The sequence below is a fragment of the Pinus tabuliformis genome, chromosome 8 (assembly GCF_031772625.1).
Source record: "Pinus tabuliformis cultivar Carrire ecotype Pingquan chromosome 8, CPIR1, whole genome shotgun sequence".
NCBI classification, from domain to species: domain Eukaryota; kingdom Viridiplantae; phylum Streptophyta; class Pinopsida; order Pinales; family Pinaceae; genus Pinus; species Pinus tabuliformis.
Window position 1 is genome coordinate 951,640,619 of NC_142294.1, and position 22,727 is coordinate 951,663,345.

The following is a 22,727-nucleotide window of genomic DNA, read 5'->3' on the forward strand; positions in this document are numbered from 1 at the left end:
GTGATTGGTTGTATTGCAGTGGTGATTGATTTTGAGCTTCAATGTTGCTGATGGGTCCAGTATGAAAATTGGATGAAACATGGCCTTCATATTGTGTTGTTGTGTACCAGGAGTATCCAGTCTGAAAATTTATGAAACATGGTCCCTGGAGGAAGAGAGAAGATCGTAGCCTTCTATAGGATGGCACCTACTTAATGGTAAACATATCAGTCAATACAAGAGCCAGGGGGTTGGAGCTCCGTTCTAGTAGCATCTGTAGAACGAGTGAAGGTTGGAGCCTTCTGTAGGCCGACGCCTAAGTACTAGTAAACATATCGACTAGTGCAAGAGCTAAGGGGTTGTAGCTCCCTTCCAGTAGAAGCTGGAGAACAAGAGAAGGTTGTAGCTTTCTACAGGTGGGTGCCTACATACTGGTATGAGTCTGCACCAGTACAAGATTGTAAACATGTTTCTTATATTAAAAGAAAACAAAGACGAAAGTAGTAGGTGGTTTTTCTCCCGCATTGGGTTTCCACCTTAAATCTTAGTGTTCATGTGTGTTGCTTATGTGTGATTTCTTATTCTATTATTATTGCACATGGTTACTATTTAAATGGTTAATTAAGTACTGATGCACTGATTAAATATCAACATATGATGAATTAACTAAATCATAAGTTCAATGGATATATGATGGTTGCCTTAAGAACAATTGCGTGCACACACGAGTTCCCTTCATTGAAGTAGTGTATATAAATATGATTATGAAAAGAAAAAGGTAGTGAGTTGATAATACTGATTCACCCCCGTCTCAGTATTATTTCTAACAATTGGTATCAGAGAAGGTCCTTCAGAAGAAGCTTGATCGCTGAAAGGAAGATCTCTCAAGTTGAGAAATCACGAAGGAATGGGATCTATCAGACCACCAATTTTCAAGGAAGATAACTTAGTATATTGGAAGACAAGAAATAGAGCCTATCTTCAGTCACTTGGAGCTGAGGTTTGGGAAATTGTGGAAAGAGGATACCAATATCTAGCAGCAGTCCCCACGGGTCCAGTAGAAAGGAAATCATATGAAATCAATGCCAAAGTTGTCAATGCTCTATTGTGAAGTCTATTAGAATCAAAATTCATCAAAGTCCTAAAGTTCAACATAGCCAAGGAAATATGGGACAGAATCATTCAGAACTACGAAGGAGACTCCGAGGCAAAACATGCTAAACTCCAAACTCTCAGAATCCAGTATGAAACTCTCAAGATGCTTAGTGATGAAAGTATTGCTAATTATTTCTTATGAGTATATGGGATTATAAATCATATGACAAATCTGGGTGAAGAAGTAAAGGAGGCTACTATAGTTGATAAAATTTTGAGATCTATATTTTCTAAGTTTGAGTCAAAAGTATTTGCTATTGAAGAAAACGAAGATCTACAATCTGTTACTATTGTTCAACTTCATGGAATTTTAACTGCCTTTGAAATGAGGAAATGAGGTCCATCAGAAATCATAGAAGTCACTTTCAAAGTTTCTGCAAAAGGAAAAGAAAAGGAAGATCTCAAAGAATCAGGATATATATCAAAAGACGAAGAGGTAAAATTTGTGAAGAAACTTCAAGTGGGGTTTTGGAAGATTCAGAGGTAAGCTTCCTTCAAATGTTTTTCTTGTGGAAGAGTTGGTCATTATGCTGCTAAATGCCCTCATGACAAAGGAAATATTTCTACAGAAGGTAATAGAAGATAGTGACAGTCTGTCTAATAGTGATGAAGATGATCAAGATATTAAACTACTCATGGCATATGAAAAATATACCTTAGCAAAGGAAGATTTCCTTAAAGAAATCACTCAACTCAAAATCTATTTGGTAGAAAAGGATACAATAATAGACATAGTGACACATCAACTCACTGAAAAGGACAAGCGCAATGAAATATTAGAGTGTGAAGTAGTAAGTCTAAGAAAATAACTTGAGAAGACAAAAACTTTCAATCTTAGATTTTCTAAAGGATCAGAAGCGTTCGATGAAATCATCAAAGTTCAACGTTCTCCTCTTCTAAAGACTGGTCTTGGCTTTCATGAAACTGTTGAAGGTGAATCTAGCCCACAAGATAAGGAAAGGAACTCTAATGCAAAATCTAAAGAGTTCAACAAGGAGATAAGAGGTCAACCCCATCAACAACCAAGGAAAGAAAGACTTCAAAGAAAATCATTTACTCCTGACTATGGAAGTAATAGTCAGTTATTTCCTCAGATGAATAATGTTGAATGTTTTATATGTCATAATTTTGGACATGTTGTAGCTAGATGTAGAAATAGAATGGTTCAAGCTAATAACCGTCACACAGAAAGATCATCCGTTTCTAGGTACTTTAAGGGATATTGTTTTTCTTGCAATATGTTTGGTCACAAATCCATTGATTTCTATAGAAGGAATATGAAACATATAAGATGTTATACTTGTAACAAGTTTGGGCATATAGCAAAATAATGCAGGAGAAAATTTCGGCCACCATACCAAAAGGAGCAAACATCATCACAAGCCAAGGTATTGAAGAAGAAGGAATTGTTGTCAAAAAGATGTGGCATAGCTCAGTATACAGACATAACAGACCCAGGGGGGGCGTTGAAAACATGAAACTTTAATATTCCAATTCTCATACACGGTTATTATGAAGACAAGTCGCATATATACGTGAGTTAGAAGCTGCACAGTCACGTATATGTTGTTTTGTTGAAGAAGAAGTGGGACAGACTCAGGAAAATGGGTCTGAAATGGTTCAGTCAATTATCAATTATCTTTTCTATTGTGGTTGATGATGATTATAGTCTGATGATGATATGTAGAAGTGTTTTTTTCCCTCTTAAGTTCTTAATAACTTGATGAATAAATGGTTGATGATGATGCTTTGATGATTCTTACTGACAAATGCAATGATCAGATCTGTCAATGAACATTTGGAACAAGTTCAGGGGGAGCATATGTTTCTAATAATGCATTGTTGGAATTATAATAGAAGACCTTGGTACGTGATGATACTTATACTACTTGATTCACATAGTTTTTTTTTTATTCAGATGACTCTTTTGATGATGGACATATATTGGTTGTTGATCTTGATGCTGTTGACATATGCTTGGTGCAGATCAAATATGGTGTATGATAGTTGTTGATGACTATCATGGTCTTTAGATTGTTGGTCCTTGTTATAAATTTCATATATATCATTTGATGTAAAGGTCGTGTAAATACCTATGATGTAATTTGTAACCCCAATATGCATGGGAAGGATGATGTAATAATTGCAAATTTTCTGTCATGTATGAAAATTTGGTATATCCCCACTTGGTTGGGTGATTGATGTATGTATAAGTCATTGGTGATAGGAAGGTCATACTCACTTAGTTGAGTGATAGAGTCATGTACTTCATTTCACATCCATCAGAGATTTTGGTAAAAGCTCAGGGGAAGCATGATCAGAGAATTCAGCATGTGCAAAGCATCCCTACGGGGGAGAATATCTTTTCCATTTTCCCTTGATGCCAAAGGGGGAGAGTATCTTGGTGTTGTTTGATATATACACCAATATGGTTTATAGTGGGTTAGGAAAAAGGTATGGTTTCTCTTCGTAGAATGCTTTATTTACCATTCATCCTTATACGATTATTTCTGTTTATATATTAAAATAAGGAAAATATCAGCTAAAGTTGGATGAAAGCATTTGGTGACAAAATAGGCAAATCTAACACAAGCAACTGATTTTTTGCTATCTTTGTGTGCAGAGATGCGGACTGGGAAAAAGTCGTTTAGTTGACAGAACAACACTGGCCATAAAAGGGAAAAACTATGTCGTCTTTGGCAGACAAGGCAGCGGGAGATCGACTTGAACAATGCTATTTTATCACATGATCATATTATGTATTTCGAAATCCTCAGGATCCCCTGGTCCCGAGGATTCACTTTTATCTAGTTACTCTTTTATGTTATATATAGGGCCGAAAGGCAATTGGAGACATTTCAGACTTTGATAACCTGTAATTATTCTTTTTTGAAAACATATACATTATTATCTCAGTGACGTTGTAAGTTGTTACTTACATTAATGAAAGAAGGTTGTGTTTGATACATATTCATATTTTGAGTTCTTATTAAGCAGAGGCTTTTGGCGACTATGGGCCCGGTCACGAGAAGTTCTACTACTCCCTTGTGTTATAGTCTTTATATTTAGTCTTTTCTATTGATTTAATGTTCAGTCATTGGTTATTTCCTTTATCGTAAGGATTTGTGATATTGATTCATATTGATGTTCAATTAGATTCAAAGTGAAGCCGTGTGACATACTTAAGTAATGCTTTGATTGGAATGAGTGAACTAGTGTTAATAGAAGGTTGTTGTTCATTTCAATTGATGTTATCATAGATCTTAGAGATAATTCTAATTAATTTTGACAGATTGCAATACAGATCATTTGCTATTTATAAATCCTTTATTGTTATTTGTCGTTCAATTGTTGTTCGTTGATTCAATTATCGATTGATGTTCAATTACTGTTGTTGTTCAATTGAGAATTGCAAGTTAATTTGGATTAATATAGAATTAACAATGTTGTTCAATAGTTGTAGTTTCTTTCCTTGATTGAGTAAATTAGCCTTAAGTCTATTTGAACAATTCCAAGTGTGATTCTTATTTGCATTTAGTTTCAATTGATTTCGAAACAAGTTGCATAGAATTACAGAGTGTGTTAAGATTATTTCTTATATAGATAGTTCTTTCCAGAATTGTGTGAATTGGATTGAAGAATTAGTCATTAGTGATTGCAATGATTCATCATTATATAACCTTTAGATTCATTTCATATGCCGTTCTGACACTCTTGAGATAAAAAGACTTACCTCGGGTTGACAACCAATGTAGGGATTGAGATTGCCTGTAAAAAGACATCTTAGTGAGCCAACATTTTGGCATCATTGTTGGGGAGAGTGTTTCAGGTGATTGTTTTCATTTTTTTTGTGAAAGAATTGGGTTTTAACAACATATGGTAAGAAGACGCGTACCTAGCAAGTAAATTGCTTGCTTACCTGCCCGCTTTACAGCAAAATCTTAGAGGTTAAATAGGAATTTGTTTTTATGAATGACTAGGAATAGAAAAATAGAAAAAGAGTAGAATCCTCCACCAAAACCCACAAAACCCAAAGGATCAGTGAACCTTGGGAGAATGACCTTTATAGACGAAATCGTAAGAAGAGCAGAGTCTCAAGTGTCAGTAGGATTCCAGGCTATACCTGGAAAAAGTTCTACTATTATCCCTCAAGCAGTAGGCTCACCATCTGCCGCTTACACTGAGATTCAAAGCCAAGTAAGAGGATTAGAATAGAGTCTTCAAGCTATGATAAATTTACACTCTGATCCTCTACAAGAGGGAAAATCTTGTAACTTAAGAGAAGGAAAAGGAGAAACTAGTGGGGCTGCTAAGGCAGAACCACAACTGTCTGAACAAGGATCTCCTGAGATCCCAGACCTAGGTAATGCTGCAAAGCCAGCTCGGGTTGCTAACTCTCTTCTTACTTGAGAAGCACCCCTTGAAGTCCTTGAATATTATTGGCACATGTTTGACCAAATGGCAGATCAGCCACCTCAAGGTCAATCCTCGACATTAGAGTACCCCATAGTCGACCAGGTGGCTAATGCTCCCATGAAGGCTATTCCTTTATAGAGCATCCCAACTTTCCATGGGATGATCACAAAGGATCATGATGCTTTCCTGTTTGAGTTTGATGTCCTCTGTAGAGGGTATGACTATACCACCGACCCCCGAAAGCTAAAACTATTCCCTTCCACTCTGAAAGGAGCAACTCCAAGATGGTTTATGGGTCTAGGTGGGTGAACTATCAATTCTTGGGATGAAATGAAAAACTCCTTCCTCAAAAGATACCAGGACTTTTGTAAAACTAGGGAACTGAAAGATGATATTTTTAAGATGTCTGTAAAAGATAATGAAGCACTAGAAGAATATGTAGAACAATTTAATTATAGTTTGCAGAGGTCTCCACACATTGCCCTACCAAAAGAAGTCCTAAGAGCTATCTTAATTAAAGGAATGAAAGAGGAATTGGTAGAAACTCTAAACTTAATGGGAAAAGGAGATATTTCTCAGGAAGATTATGATGAAATGATTCATTTGTGTATTAGGTGTTCACGGGGAAGCACACACACAGGAGAAAGAAGCCGAGATCCCATGAGCAGAGGAAGCAAACCACATAATGGAGGCATAATACGGATGGAGATCGACAACCTCCTGGAAGATGGACATCTTGGGCACTCTTACAACACAGTTGGATGTCCTATAGGCTAAACAAAAACAGGCCTTAGTAGAACAAAATTTGGCCATCTTCTGCTGACGTTGTCGAAAGAAGCATAGTCAACGGGAATGCCCATTAGACATGGTTTAGACGTGCATTGTCTGTACTAAAGATCACGACACTGAACAATGTCCATCATTACCAGGGCTGAAAGTAGTATTTAAAGAAGCAAAGGAAGAAACAGAATTGGTATATCTGATGAACCAGCGTAGACAGTGGCAAGCTAAACCTACAGGTATCTCACAAGATGCACCCCAATTCTTTCCTTCCTCACAATTTAATCAACAACAGAACCTTGGGGTAGCCTAGCAAGGCCAATCATCCTACCCAAATTGGCAGAGCCCACCATTCCCTATGACATCCTGTCCAACACAATCATTTCTAGGAAATGGTTGGCCGAATTCTCCTTTTACTCCTGTTTGGTAAGGCAATCCCTATCAATCCCAATGGCTTGCCTCCACCTCTCAAAATCCGAACTGGTCTACAAATTGGTAGTGACCTCTGGGGATATCCAATGTACCTATGGGGATAGGCCCTCAGCCTTAACCCGCACTATCAGCTCCGTATACATTACAGTAGAATTCTCAAACCCTTCTGCAGTCGCAGTTACCAGCTCAGCCGAACTCGAATCCTAATAACTGACCAGTCTAGTTGGTACAGATTACTGAAAACTGGGAGTATGAGATTGAGTAGAAAGAATGTAGTGAGCTCAAATTAAGGTCAGGGCGTGTCATCACCCCTAAGGAAAACAAATACCAGCCTTTAGTTGAAAATGTAACTCCACCTGTACATATTCCACCATTTGTAAATAATATTGAACCAAAGCAAGGGGAAGATACAGATCAGCATGATGACCCTAAAAAGCTTATAGTCAATTCTCCTCCATTCCCCGAAAGACTAACGATACCTAAACCGATTGCCTACCCTGATTTCAATCTTGTAGGGGAACTAAAAATTTTGTGTATTAAGATCCCTCTCCTCCAGGCCATTCAAGACATTCCCATCTATGCCAAAATAATCAAAGAATTGTGTGTCACGAAGCCTGCGAGGAAGGTAAAAACCTCAACCACTATCCATGTTGTAGGAACCTTATCCAATTTACTCTTGGGAGAGGAAACTCCAATAAAGTACGAAGATCCTAAAAACCCCATAGTAACAGTTCAGATATATGGCTGCTATTTTCCAAATACACTAGTTGATCTAGGAGCCACCATTAACATATTAACAACAGAGACTTGTGAAGCACTTGGTATTACAACCCTCAAACCAACCACCACTTTATTAGAACTTGCCGACTGATTGGTGGTAAGGCCAGAAGGGACTTTACAAGATATCATAGTTTCTATTGACTCATGGGAATATCCAGTAGATTTCCTGGTTATAAACGCAAGGAGTCGGTTGGATGGGCATCCTTTGATTCTGGGCCGACCTTAGCTGACAACAACTGATGCATATATTGGCTGCTGAGAAGGTAGCATGACTATTATGAAGGGGGATGTTGTAAAAAATCTTGTGTTATATCCTCATGCTAGGCCAAGTTTGCCCATTGTAAAAATATGTAAGCAGCCACCAGTGTACCTGGAAGAGAGCATTTGTTCACTACTCACAGTAGCAGAGGCATTAGAATTTAAAGATTAGACTGAGGATGACATTATCAATAATTTTACAAATCAGCCAACTAATGTGAGTAATGTACAATGTCAGATGTTGAAAGTGATCCTTGATAACGAAGCCATGGAAGATCCCCTGAAGGATACAAATGACCAACATATTCAGACAATTGTTGTTCATAATAGCAAACCCATTGAGATCGAGCCAGGAAAATTTCTAAATATCAATGACAATCTAGATAGTGAACAATAGAAACAGCTTATCCAGGTCTTACAGAAAAATGAAGGGGCTTTTGCTTGGGATTATCCTGATATGAAAGGGATAGACCCATAGTTATGTACACACCACATCTATACAGAGAAGGATGCTCGACCCATTCGGCAGCCTCAACAAAGGTTGAACCCACACCTCAAGGACATCATGAAATAGGAATTGCAGAAGCTGCTGGATGTAAATTTTATTTATCCTATCTCGGACGATAAATGGGTCTCTCCATTGGTGGTCGTCCCTAAGAAAAATGGGAAGTGGTTGTATTTGTGTAGATTATTAGGAGCTGACCAAGGCAACACAGAAAGATCACTTCCACCTCCCATTTATTGATCAGGTCCTCAATACGTTGGAAGGGAAGCAGTTATTCTCCTTTTTATACGGTTTCAGTGGCTACAATCAAATTCAGATTGCCCCTGAAGACCAGGATAACACAACCTTCACCTGTCCCTGGGGTACATTCGCATACAGGGTATTGCCATTTGGCTTGTATAATGCCCCAACTACGTTCCAGAGAGCTATACTCAGCAACTTTGCTGATCTAATAAATGAAGGACTTGAGGTATATATGGATGAATTTACTCCATATGGGGATGAATTCGATCAAGCATTGCAAACGCTAGAAAAGGTCTTAGAACAATGCATTGCTACTAGGTTATGTTTAAGAAATGTCAAGTGTCATATGATGATGATTGAGGGCATGATCCTGGGACATTATATCTCCACAGCAGGAATACAGGTAGATCTAGTAAAAATAAAAGTAATTATTTTACTGCCTAACCCCTACACTCAAACAAAGGTACGTAGCTTCCTGGGATATGCAGGTTATTATTGTAGGTTCATTAAAAAAAATTCACAGGTTGTTGCACCCTTATATGCTTTAACTAGAAATGTTGACTTTAGTTGGTCTGACAAGTGTGACACTACTTTTGCAGGTTTAAAGAAACTAGTCTCAACAGCGCCGGTATTATGTGGAGCAAACTGGGAGCTGCCTTTACACATCTCCATGGACGCATCAAATGTAGCTATAGGCACTGTCCTCGGCCAAGAGAAGGACAAGAAACCTTATGCTATATATTATATTAGAAAAAATCTCACTTCTGCAGAACTTAATTATAGAGTGATAGAAAAAGAATTCTTAGTTGTTATTTGAGCAATAAACAAATTTAGACACTATATAACTGTCTACCAACTCTTTTTGTACACTGATCACTCTGCTATTTGGTATTTAGCTAATAAACCGATCACAAATGGTCAAGTAACACGGTGGCTATTTATTTTGCAGGAGTTCGACATTACCATTAAAGATCGTCCAAGGAAGGAAAAACCAGTTACTGATTTTCAATCTCGAATCCCGAAGGTGAATGACCCATTGGTGGTAGATGACCAATTTTTAGATGAACACCTGTTTGCTGTGGCGGTCAAGATGCCATGGTACGTAGATGTGGCAAATTATTTGGCAGTAGGGAAGCTACCTAAACATTTGACGACAAGAGAAAGAAAATTGATCATTCAGCATAGTACCCGGTTCTCTTGGATAGGCGGATATCTTTTTCATACAGGGGCTGACATGTGTATACGCAGATGTATCTGCGAGGATGAGATCCATGACATTCTGAAGGACAAGACGTAAGGTATTACAAATGGGTTATTATTGGCCCACTATTTTTAACGATGCTAAGAAATATGCCCAGGCTTGTGATAGTTTCCAAAGGATGGGCTCGCCTGGCCAATCTGATGAAATGCCTCTGTAGCCCCAATTAGTCATAGAGCCCTTCGAGCGTTGGGCATTGGACTTCGTGGGTCCATTCCATCCGCCATCCAATCAGAAGGCCGACATACTGGTAGCAACGGATTATGTGAAAAAATGGGTGGAAACAATAGATTTACCAAGAGCCATAGAGGAAGCAGTGATTAACTTCCTTTTTGTGCTATTTGTGCAGTATGGATTACCACGAGAAGTGATCACAAATGGGGGAAAGAAATTCATAGGGCACAAGATTACTGCCATTCTCAGAAACCATCATATTATGCACAAGATCACTTCTTCGTATCACCCGCAAGATAATGGGCATGTCGAAAGCACCAGTAAGGTTATAGAAGCGATTCTGACCAAGACAGTCTCAACACACCCGCGAGATTAGGATGCTAGACTGCCAGAGGCCTTGTAGGCCTATCGTACAACTTGGAGGAATACTACTAGATACTCTCCATACCAGCTTGTGTTCGGTAAGGAACCAATTTTTCCAATCAAATTCGAAATAAAGACTCTAAGAACAGCCCAAGAAGTGGGGTTGAATTTAACAGAAGCCCAAACCAAGCATCTTCAGCAGATCAACAAACTAGATGAGGCTCGACTGCTTGCTTTGCAACTAACTGCAATAATTCAACAGCAAAGGGAAAAATGGCATGACATCCTTATCAAGAAGAAAAAATTTCAAAAAGGAGATTGCGCGCTTCTGTATGATTCTAGATGCTAGGACTTCCTGGGTGAATTACAAACAAGATGGCTCGACCCTTATGAGATTCAAGAAGTGCATAATAATGGTACTCTTTCCTTGACTACCATCGACATATCCGACCATTATTTTACGGTAAATGGGCATCGAGTGTGCCTCTATAATCAACCGCTTACCAAGGAGTCTTTCTGCGAGCAGGTACGCGAGGACCCCTCCATGCAAATTCTAGCTGCAGGGAATGAGGACCCAGCAGCTTTTCCTTCAAAAAATTGAAATTTCTTGAGAAATTGTAAATAATGTACATATCCTTTTTCAGGCATTACCATGTAAATATGAATTTTTTTAGGAAGTTTCGCAAAGTTTGGAATTTCTTTTTTTCTTCCTCTTTTTGTTGTTTTTTGTTGTTCAAACAATTGAACACCTGCTGTTCAATTGATTGAACAACACATTTTCCTCTTTTTGTTTTTCACTATTCAAACTATTGAACAACTTCCGTTCAATTGATTGAATACCACAATTTGATTTCATTTGTTTTCATTGTTCAAACAATTGAATGCCTGCCGTTCGATTGATGGAACAAAACAATTTGTTTTCATTTGTTTTTGTTGTTCAAACTATTTAACGACTGTCGTTTAATTGATTGAACAAAACAATTTGTTTTCATTTTTTTTTCGTTGTTCAAACTATTGAAAGACCGTTGTTCAATTGATTGAACAACACAATTTGTGTTCATTTGTTTTCATTGTTCAAACAATTGAACGACTATCGTTCAATTGATTGAAAAACACAATTTGTGTTCATTTCTTTTCATTGTTCAAACAATTGAACGACTGCCATTCAATTGATTGAAAAACACAATTTGTTTTCATTTGTTTTCTCTGTTCAAACAATTGAACAAATGCCGTTCAATTGATTGAACAACACAATTTGTGTTCATTTGTTTTCGTTGTTCAAACAATTGAATGACTGCTGGTCAATTGATTGAACAACACAATTTGTTTTCATTTGTTTTCGTTGTTCAAACAATTGAATGATTGTCGTTCAATTGATTGAACAACACAATTTGTTTTCATTTTTTTCACTGTTCAAACAATGGAATTACCGCCGTTCAATTGATTGGATACAATTTGTTTTCATTTGTTTTCATTGTTCAAACAATTGAACGACTGTCGTTCAATAGATTGAACAACACAATTGTTTTCATTTCTTCGATGTTCAAACAATTGAACCATTGTCATTCAATTGATTGAACAACACATTTCGTTTTTATTTGATTTCGTTGTTCGAACAATTGAACCACTGTTGTTCAATTGATTAAACAACACATTTCGTTTTTATTTGATTTCGCTGTTCAAACAATTGAATGACTATCGTTCAATTCATTGAACAACACATTTCGTTTTTATTTGATTTCATTGTTCGAACAATTGAACGACTGTCTTTCAATTGATTGAACAACACATTTTGTTTTTATTTGATTTGGTTGTTTGAACAATTGAATGACTGTCGTTCAATTGATTGAACAACATAGTTCATTTTTATTTGATTTTGTTGTTCGAACAATTGAACGACTGTCATTCAATTGATTGAATATCACATTTCATTTTTATTGATTTCGTTTTCCAAACAATTGAATGATTGTCGTTCAATTGATTGAACAACACCTCTTGTTTTTTATTCATTCTTGTTGTCCAAACAATTGAACAACTGTCGTTCACTTGATTGAACATCACTTTTTGTTTCTCTTGATTTCACTGTGAAAACAATTGAATGATTGTCGTTCAGTCAGTTGAACAACACTTTTCATTTACTATTTTGATTTCGTCATTCAAACGATTGAACGATTTTCGTTCAATCAATTGAACAACACCTTTTAATAAGATAAATTGTGATTTTTTCTCATTTTTATTTTTATTTTTATTCCATTCTCTCTTCTTCTTTTATATTTCAAATAAGCACCATTTGAATTGATTTGTGCCTCTTCTAATGAAAAACGGTAATAATAATATCATTATGACTTCTAAAGCCGTTTGATGGTTATATTTATTCATAAGCTATTACAATGTATCTTTAGAATGATTGCCTAAACATCTTTTCTTTTGGACACATCATGGAATCATTCATTATTCTTAATCCATGCTGGCTTATTGATATAATGATAAGGGGATAAGAGTATAACACTTTCATTGGCATCTTTTTACTTCTAACACCATCCTTGACTCTTAAGGAGCAAATCAGCCTCCCTCTTTTTACAATAATAATTGCAAAAGAAAAATGGAAATGGTAAAATATGAAAATGCTTAAAACATTGTCTAAAGAGGATGGGGGTCTCATTTCGAGCTAGCCTATCACGATCATGAGGATGTAACAGGTGACATTCCAATTTTGCCACCAAACCAAGGTAATGACCTTATTGATAATTAAATATGTCAGAAGAACAGCGGGTCTCATCACGATCCAACTTGATCACTTTGTTACACCCTGGTGAATGGCACTATGGTTATCTGGTCACCATGCCAGCCTAGTGGTCTCTTTATGACAAAGAAAAGAAGAATTAACTGTAAGAATGACTCTGGCTCATTTGGGGGGGGTTAAAAAGGAACCTTTTCGAGGTTATGAACGCCTGCTAGTAGTAGCGACTCTGCTTGTGGTATTGGAGTATCACCTTATATTGCCATATGTCCTTTAGCTCTTATCACCTATGGATTTGTTTTTAAAGAGAATTTCCATTTGAGCAACACTCTTACAAGTCGAATAGCATGGTGAATTTAATCTATATCCATTTTATTCCATATATCCAATCATTAAATGATAGTCATTAAACACATATCGCCGATTATGTTGATGTAGTGAAGATCTTTGAAATAATGAATTAAAAATTGATGTTTTTATTTGATTTGGCCAATTCACATTCGACAACGAATATTGCTTAATTGCTTTAGCGATTTGTGTCCTTTGTTTTTTAGATTGGTTGTCGGCATTTATTTTGCATCAATGAATTTGCTTGCTTTTCGTGTACTGAAAGGAAGTGGACGCCCTTTTCTCGTTAGAGGGGGGATGGCTTGCGTATGCACGACATGTGTCACAGTTATGGATAAATGTGTGATAGTCATTCAGATTATCTTTGAAGTACGAACCGCATGATGAGTATGAATGTGTAATAATTAGCAGGAATTTTTGATTGGACGAAGAATGACAACCATTATGGTGGGCATGCGAACTTACGATCTTGTGTTAAGTATGGCTGATAGGATGAATGACTTAAGTAAATATGATAATAATCGTCCAAACAATGTCATTTCCCTGTTAATTGTTGTAACATACATTGTTGTTGTTTTGAATTACAGAGGTAAAACACAATTGCATACAGGTGAACCAACCTCAAGTGTAGCAGCCATGGGCGAAAGAGATATCCAGAGTGAACCTCCAGTGTTGATTGTATCAGATCAAGCTCACACAATCCTTGAACGTGCTAGCTAGCTGCAGTATTTAAACAGATTGCAGGGATTTCATGAGGAGCTAACGATGGAATTTCTGCAGAATCTGTAGAATGGTAGCATAGTGGTAAAAGGCACAAGCATGATGGTTTCTGAAGAGGTCCTAGCTGAAGTCACTAGACTTCCAGTAGAGGGGGAGAAATGGATAGATAAACACATCCTTTTATACAATGCAATTGAAGTATTCCAAGATCTGGGCGAGCGGTTGGTACGAATAGGGAAAGGAATTCATCCTTCGGTGTTACAGTAGCCATGGAAAGAACTGGCGGTCATCGTCCAAAGATACATTACCTGCGATGGTCGACACGATGTGGTAAATCCTAAACAACCGAAACTTCTATCCATTTTAAAACAAAGAATTTCAGTTAATTTACTGTTTTATCTGAATTCCCTATTACATGATGTCGCCCGACAAGTAAGGACAACAAAAGACCCACATAGTGTAGTCAGCCATCATGGGTTAATTAAATTAATTATCAAAAATAGATTGGCCCAACAATAATTAACATGGGACAGTATCATAAATCCTACGCTCAACCCCCGGAAATTGCGGTAACAAAGCAACAAGGGCCAAGAACCCCAGGCCCGAGAAGAACATTAAAGAGAAAGAATTCCTTTGTACCCTTAGAACCAGCAAAGCGTAGGCGCTCTGTGCAAGTGAAAGCCCAGTGACACATCCCAATTCAAGCAGAGGAAGCCGTACCATCCCACACACCACTTCCTAGTCCACAAAACCCCCCTTTGCAAGAATATGAGGAGGAAGTGGCCAGGGTATTGGAAAACATGGGAATGTTTGCCGAAGATAGAGAACAACCAGGGAGAATTGAAGAACAAAATTGTACCGCTGATCGGTCTGCCCCTGATGACAACCCTAATCGTGAGTGAACCCAACCATTTACTGATGCCATGGAGGAACAAAGGGAATCAATTCCTTCTATGGAAACACCCCTCGAAGCCAAGGTACATGAAGGGGAAGCCAGTAGAGAAGAAACTCAAATAGTAAGCATTGGTCCAGTAGACCCCCCAGCTGAAGGAAACCCTGAAGATGAAAACCTGGGAGATGCTAATCAACCAAGTGATACTCCATTTTCAAAGTCCCTTGAGGACGAGGCCTACCCAAGAGAAGACCCGGAGAATGATAATTGTTCAGGAGATACTATTGCATTGGGATCTCTTGAAAAAGAAATACATAATAACGATGAGCTAGAAGGAGAAACTCCACCAAGAGACATAGTTCCAGTTGGAACCATCCTTGATGTTGACATAGTACAACTTGTACAAGAACCAGAGGATAATGCAGCTAACCCATCGTCAGATGGAGGTCCTAGAGTAAATAAGTCCTACAGAGATAGGCTTAGAAAGATGCTCATAAAGTATAGAAAACAGAAGAAAGTAATCAGGTAGCTGAAACATTGGTTAAAAGAGGCAACCAGAACCAGGAAATTGAAAGTGGAAATGGAAACTGTAGGATCGCAAACAAAACAATGTTCTGGGAAGGATTTTGAGACTCAAACAGAGTTTCTTGTGGTCTGTCCAAAAGAAACCCAGACTAAGCCATGTATGATAGAAGACACTGCCATGCAAACGGAGGACCCCTGTGTCTTTTCGTAGGAAACCCAAACGGACCACCCCACTGTGGATATTGTTGTTCAAATAGATGTTGAAGAAGACATTCAAGTTGATTGTATAATTCAAGAAGCAGTTGAAGTTGTTGTGCAGACAGATCCTACAGAGACCCAGGATGGAGAAGCCCAAACAGATGAGACACCCCCTTACACCCCCTTGGTAAGAGAGGCCATCATCAGGAAGTTGTAGAATGAGCTATTGACGATTCAACAGGAACTGGCTCAGCACAAGGAAAAGGTGGTCCCTCTGCATGAACATCAAGGGTTGACGAAGAAGTTCGAAGCACTTACCATAACTGAAGATGAGACCTTTTCTCAGTATAAGGCTGAGAAAAAGAAGGTTGAAATATTAAAGGGTAAATTGCAAAAGGCTAAAGAGAAAATGGAGACCGTCTGCTCTCTTTATTCAGACACCCTATCATGCTGAGCTCCTGCCAAAAATTATGCCTTATTTCTCATGGAAAGATACCTCTTGCTAAAAGTCAAGGCCGTTAAGGCTGGCAAACCAGTAGAGATCAAAACCACCCCAGACTTTATCAAATGCTTCAGAGAGCACGATGAGAAGGTCCAATGCCTCCTCTGTGAACTCTATATGCATAATTTCTTTTTAGAAGATGATAGGGACAGCCACCCTAGCCCTTTTATAGGAGATATCCAATTTCAAGAATTCCTCTCATTTGCTACCAACCAACTCAAGTGGGCCAAGGCTCACAACACTTTCAGAAAACATGAGTATGGCATTGACCTATGGGTCAGAGGGGAGCCTACACAACCATTACTCCTATCTGTCAGGCATAAACAATTTATGTAGCGAGTTGGTGTTGTAGGAAAATTGGGGCCACTCCATACCGATATCATTCAGTCCAGAAAGGAATATTTCCAGGACATTAAGGAAGAAGCCTTGTCTACATCAAGATATAGGTGAGAAGTCTCCAGTAACACTGTGAGGAAACAAGAGCCATTTGATATTGAAACTTCAAAGCCGCCTCTTCTCATTTCTATAAATATAGTAATATGATTTTAACGATGGGGCCTGATTGGATAGGATGTCATTACAGACCTCCAATCATATGGTATCCTCCTGATCAATATCACAATGATTATAACTTGAAGGATCAAGAGGTAACCCAGGCTTTCGCTATCCTTAAGAAGAAAATGGATTTAGGAATTACAAGGAGGAGGTATATCCTGCTTATTCCCTAACTCAGTTGCATCTAAACTACTCACTTGCATGTGGACATGCAACAAGGTAAGCTGGGGAGTATGTTGGGTCAGGAAAAAGGTATGATTTCTCTTCGTAAAATTCTTTATTTACCATTCATCCTTATATGATTATCTCTATTTATAGATTAAAATAAGGAAAATATCGGCTAAAGTTGGATGAAAGCATTTGGTGACAAAATAGGCAAATCTAGCACAAGAAACTGATTTTTTGCTATCTTTGTGTGCAGAGATGCGGACTGGGCAAAAGTCGTTCAGTTGACAGAACAACACGAGGCCATAAAAGGGAAAAACTACAACATCTTTGGCAGACAAGGCAGTGGGAGATCAGCTTGAACAATGCTATTTTATCACATGATCAAATTATGTATTGCGAAATCCTCAGGATCCCCTGATCTTGAGGATTCGCTTTTATCTAGTTACTCTTTTATGTTATATATAGGGCCGAAAGGAAATTGGAGACAGTTCAGACTTTGATAATATGTAATTATTCTTTTTTGAAAACATATACGATGTTATCTCAGTGACTCTATAAGCTGTTACTTACATTAATGAAAGAAGGTTGCGTTTGATACATATTCATATTTTGAGTTCTTATTAAGCGAAGGCTTCTAACGACTCTAGGCCTGGTCACAAGAAGTTTTACTACTCCCTCTTGTTATAGTCTTTATATTTAGTTTTTGCTATTGATATAATGTTCGGTCATTGGTTATTTCCTTTATCGTAAAGATTTGTGATATTGATTCATACCGCTGTTCAATTAGATTCAGAGTGAAGCTGTGTGACATACTTAAGTAATGCTTTGATTGGAATGAGTGAATTAGTGTTAATAGCAGATTTCTATTCATTTCGATTGATGTTAACATAGATATTAGAGATAATTCTAATTAATTTCCACAGATTGCAATAAAGATCATTTTCTATTTAGAAATCCTTTATTTCTCTTTGTCGTTCAATTGTTGTTCGTGGATTCAATTACCGATTGTTGTTCAATTACTGTTGTTGTTCAATTGATTTCGGAACAAGTTGCATAGAATTGCAGAGAGTGTTAAGAGTATTTTTTCCAAAGATAGTTCTTTCCAGAATTGTGTGAATTGGATTGAAGAATTATTCATTAGTGATTGCAACGATTCATCATTATATAACATCTAGATTCATTGCATATATTATCCTGACACTCTTGAGATAAAAAGACTTACCTTGGGTTGAAAACTAATGTAGAGATTGAGATTGTCTGTAAAAAGACATCTTAGTGAGCCAATAGTTTCCATCAAGTCCAAAGGGAGAGATTTTTGGCATTATGGTACAGGTGTTGTCCCTGATGGGAACTCACATATATGATGATAGTTCACAGCGCAACAGGTTAACAGTAAAGGATTACAAATCAGACTCTAGAGATTGAAGAAAGAGAATAGTTTAAGATGTATATGCAGGTTCATCTTGTCAAAGTAGCGTATACATATGGGTTCACAGAACAAAAGGAGTGTATATCTATGCACACACATTCACAGAAGGAAAAACGCGTATGGGATGGAAACTCAAGGATAATGAATACCAGGGGTTCCTACCATGGTGTTGACCCATGGTAATGAGCGCGGTAATGAACCTTCATATCATCAAAGAATACCATTAGCATAACTATGGTTTTGATCTGAGGTATTGACAAAGGATATAAGTATATAAGGAGGAGAAGATCAAAGGGCTAGGGGTGCAAGTAATTAATATCTTATGAAGAGTTAGATCAAAAGAAAATATGCATGTTATGGGTTTTTGGTGCTTTGCTTGATCTGAACTAAGTATGCACATAAGTGGTGGATGATGAATGAGATCTAATGATGGATCAGGTTCATAAGACCTTAAATGAATTATCATTGTATGATATGATAATGGATGGGCTAGATATGAATGCTAATGCATGTTTTATTGTGTAAGTGTTATGATCTGGGTATGAGTGAAGTCTGGAATAGATGTGAAGTTTTAAAGTTAGTATTTGTAGATCTACACATTGGTTTGCCTTGGTGAAGGTGCGTATACACGCTGGTTCGGTACTTCGAAGTAGCGTATACATTATGAGATATGATGTTTGAAGTTGCAGTTGCTTTTGGTTTTGGGTTCTACTCTATGTTCTAGTGACTGTATTTTGGTGACAATGTTTTGAATGTTCAAATTGATTGATTGTGATTTTCTTCAGTGTTGATGGGTTTTTAGTGATTGGTTGTATTGTAGTGGTGATTAATTTTGAGCTTCAATGTTTCTGATGGGTCCAGTCGAAAATTGGATGAAACGTGGCCTTCAAATTGTTTTGTTGTATACCAGGAGTATCCAGTCTGAAAATTTATGAAATGTGGTCCCTGGAGGAAGAGAGAAGGTTGTAGCCTTCTGTAGGCCAGCGCCTACATACTGGTAAACATATCAGCCAATACAAGAGTGAGGGGGTTGGAGCTCCCTTATAGTAGTAGCTAGAGAGCAAGTGAAGGTTGGAGCCTTCTGTAGGCCGGTGCCTATGTATTAGTAAACATATTAGCAAGTACAAGAGCTAGGGGTTGTAGCCTTCCAGTAGAAGCTGGAGAATGAGAGAAGGTTGTAGCCTTATGTAGATGGGTGCCTTCGTACTCATATGATTCTGCGTCAGTACAATATTGTAAATAGTTTTTTCTTATATTAAAAGAAGACATAGACGACAACAACAGGTGGTTTTTCTCCCACATTTGGTTTCCACCTTAAATATTGGTGTTCATATGTCTTTCTTATGTGTGATTGCTTATTCTATTATTACGTCTCATGGTTACTGTTTAAATGGTTAGTTAAGTACTGATGCACTAATTAAAGATCAACATATGATGAGTTAACTGAATCATAAGTTCACAAGATATATGATGGTTTCCTTAAGAACAGTTGCATGCACACGCAAGTTCCCTTCATTGAAGTAGCGTATATAAATTTGATTATGAAAAGAAAATTTAGTGAGTTGATAATATTGATTCACCCCCCCTCTCAGTATTATTTCCAACAATTAGTATCAGATCAGGTCCTTCAGAGGAAGCTTGATCGCTTGAAGGAAGATCTCTCAGGATGGGCAATCATGAAGGAATGGGATCTATCAGACAACCAATTTTCAATGAAGATAACTTAGTATATTGGAATACAAGACTAAGGCCTATCTTCAGTCACTTGGAGCTGAGGTTTGGGAAATTGTTGAAAGAGGATACCAATATTCAACAGCAGTCCCCACGGATCCAGTAGAAAGGAAATCATATGGAATCAATGCCAAAGTTGTCAATTCTATATTGGGAATACTATCAAAATCAGAATTCGTTAGATTCATGCAGTTCAACACAGCTAAGGAAATATGGGACAAAATCATTTAGAGCTATGAAGGAGACTCCTAGGTAAAATGTGCTAAACTCCAAACTCTCATAATCTAGTATGAAACTCTCAATATGCATAGTGATGAAATTATTGCTAATTATTTCTTACGAGTAGATGGGATTGTAAATCATATGATAAATCTAGGTGAAGAAATAAAGGAGGCTACTATAGTTGAGAAAATTTTGAGATCTCTATCTTCTAAGTTTGAGTCAAAAGTATTTTCCATTGAAGAAAAGAAAGATCTACAATTTGTTACTATTGTTCAACTTCATGGAATTTTAACTGCCTTTGAAATGAGGAAAGGAGGTCCATCAGAAATCAGAGAAGCCGCTTTCAAAGATTCTACAAAAGGAAAAGAAAAGGAAGATCTCAGAGAATCAGGATATATATCAGAAGAGGAAGAGGTAAACTTTGTGAAGAAACTTCAGCGGGGTTCCGGAAGATTTATAGGTAAGCTTCCCTTCAAATGTTTTCCTTGTGGAAGAGTTGGTCATTATGCTACTAAATGCTGTCATGGCAAAGGAAATATTTATGCAGAAGGTAATAGAAGAAGTTATTTTACTCATGAAGATAGTGACAGTCTGTCTAATAGTGATGAAGATGATCAAGATATTAAACTACTCATGGCATATGAAAAAGACACCTTAGAAAAGGAATATTTCCTTAAAGAAATCACTCAATTCAAAATCTATTTGGCAGAAAAGGATACAGTCATAGACACACTGACACATCAACTCACTGAAAAGGACAAGCACAATGAAATATTAGAGTGTGAAGTAGTAAGTCTAAGAAAAGAACTTGAGAAGACAAAAACTTTGAATCTTAGATTTGCTAAAGGATCGGAAACATTCGATGAAATCATCAAAGTTCAATGTTCTCCTCTTATAAAGATTGGTCTTGGTTTTCATGAAACTGTTGAAGGTGAATCTAGCTCACAAGATAAGGAAAGGAACTCTAATGCAAAATCTGAAATGCTTAACAAGGAGATAAGAGGTCAACCGTATCAACAACCAAGGAAAGAAAGACTTCAAATAAAATCATTTACTCCTCACTATGGAAGTGATAGTCAGTTCTTTCCTCAGATGAATAATGTTGAATGTTTTATATTTCATAATTTTGGACATGTTGCAGCAAGATGAAGAAGTGGAATGGTTCAAGCTAATAACCGTCACACAAAAAGATCATCAGTTTCCAGGTACTTTAAGGGATATTGTTTTTCTTGCAATATGTTTGGTCACAAAGCCATTGATTGGTATACAAGGAATATGAAACATATGAGATATTATACTTGTAACAAGTTTGGGCATATAGCAAAATAATGAAGGAGCAAATTTTGGCCACCATACCAAAAGGAGCAAACATCATCACAATCCAAGGTATTGAAGAAGAAGGAATTGTTGTCAAAAGGATGTAGCACAGCTCAGTATATAGACATAACAGACCCAGGGGGAGCTGAAAGTGTGAAACTTCAGTATTCCAATTCTCATACGTAGTTATTATGAAGAAAAATTGTGTATATACACGAGTTAGAAGCTACACAATCACATATATGTTGTTTTGTTGAAGAAGCAGTGGGACAGACTCCGGAAAAGGGGTCTGAAATGGTTCAGTCAATTATCAATTATATTTTCTATTCTGATTGATTATGATTACAGTCTGTTGATGATATGTAGAAGTGTTTTTGGCCCTCATAAGTTGTTAAGAAATTGATGAATAACCAGTTGATGATGATGCCTTGATGATTCTTACTAACAAATGCAATGATGAGATCTTATAGTGAACAATTGGCACAGGTTCAGGGGGAGCATATGTTTCTAATAATTCATTTTTGGAATTATAATAGAAGACCTTGGTAAATGATGATACTTATATTGCTTGATTCACATAGTTGTTTTGATTCAGATGACTCTTTTGATGATGGACATATACAGGCTGTTGATCTTGATGTTGTTGACAAATGCTTATGGTGCAGATCATATATGGTGCACGATAGTTTCTCATGACTATCATGGTATTCTTTATGTCATTGGTCCCTGTCATAAATTTCATGTATATCATTTGATGTAAAGGTCATGTAAAGACCTATGATGTATTTTTTAACCCCACTATGCATGGGAAGGATGCTGTAATAATTGCAAATTTCAGTCATGTATGAACATTTGGTATATCCCTACTTGGTTGGGTGATTGATGTATGTATAAGTCATTGGTGATAGGATGGTCATACTCACTTAGTTGAGTGATAGAGTCATGTACTTCATTTCACATCCATCAGAGAATTCGGTAAAATCTTAGGAGGAGCATGATTAGAGAATTCAGCATGTGCAAAGCATCCCTATAGGGGA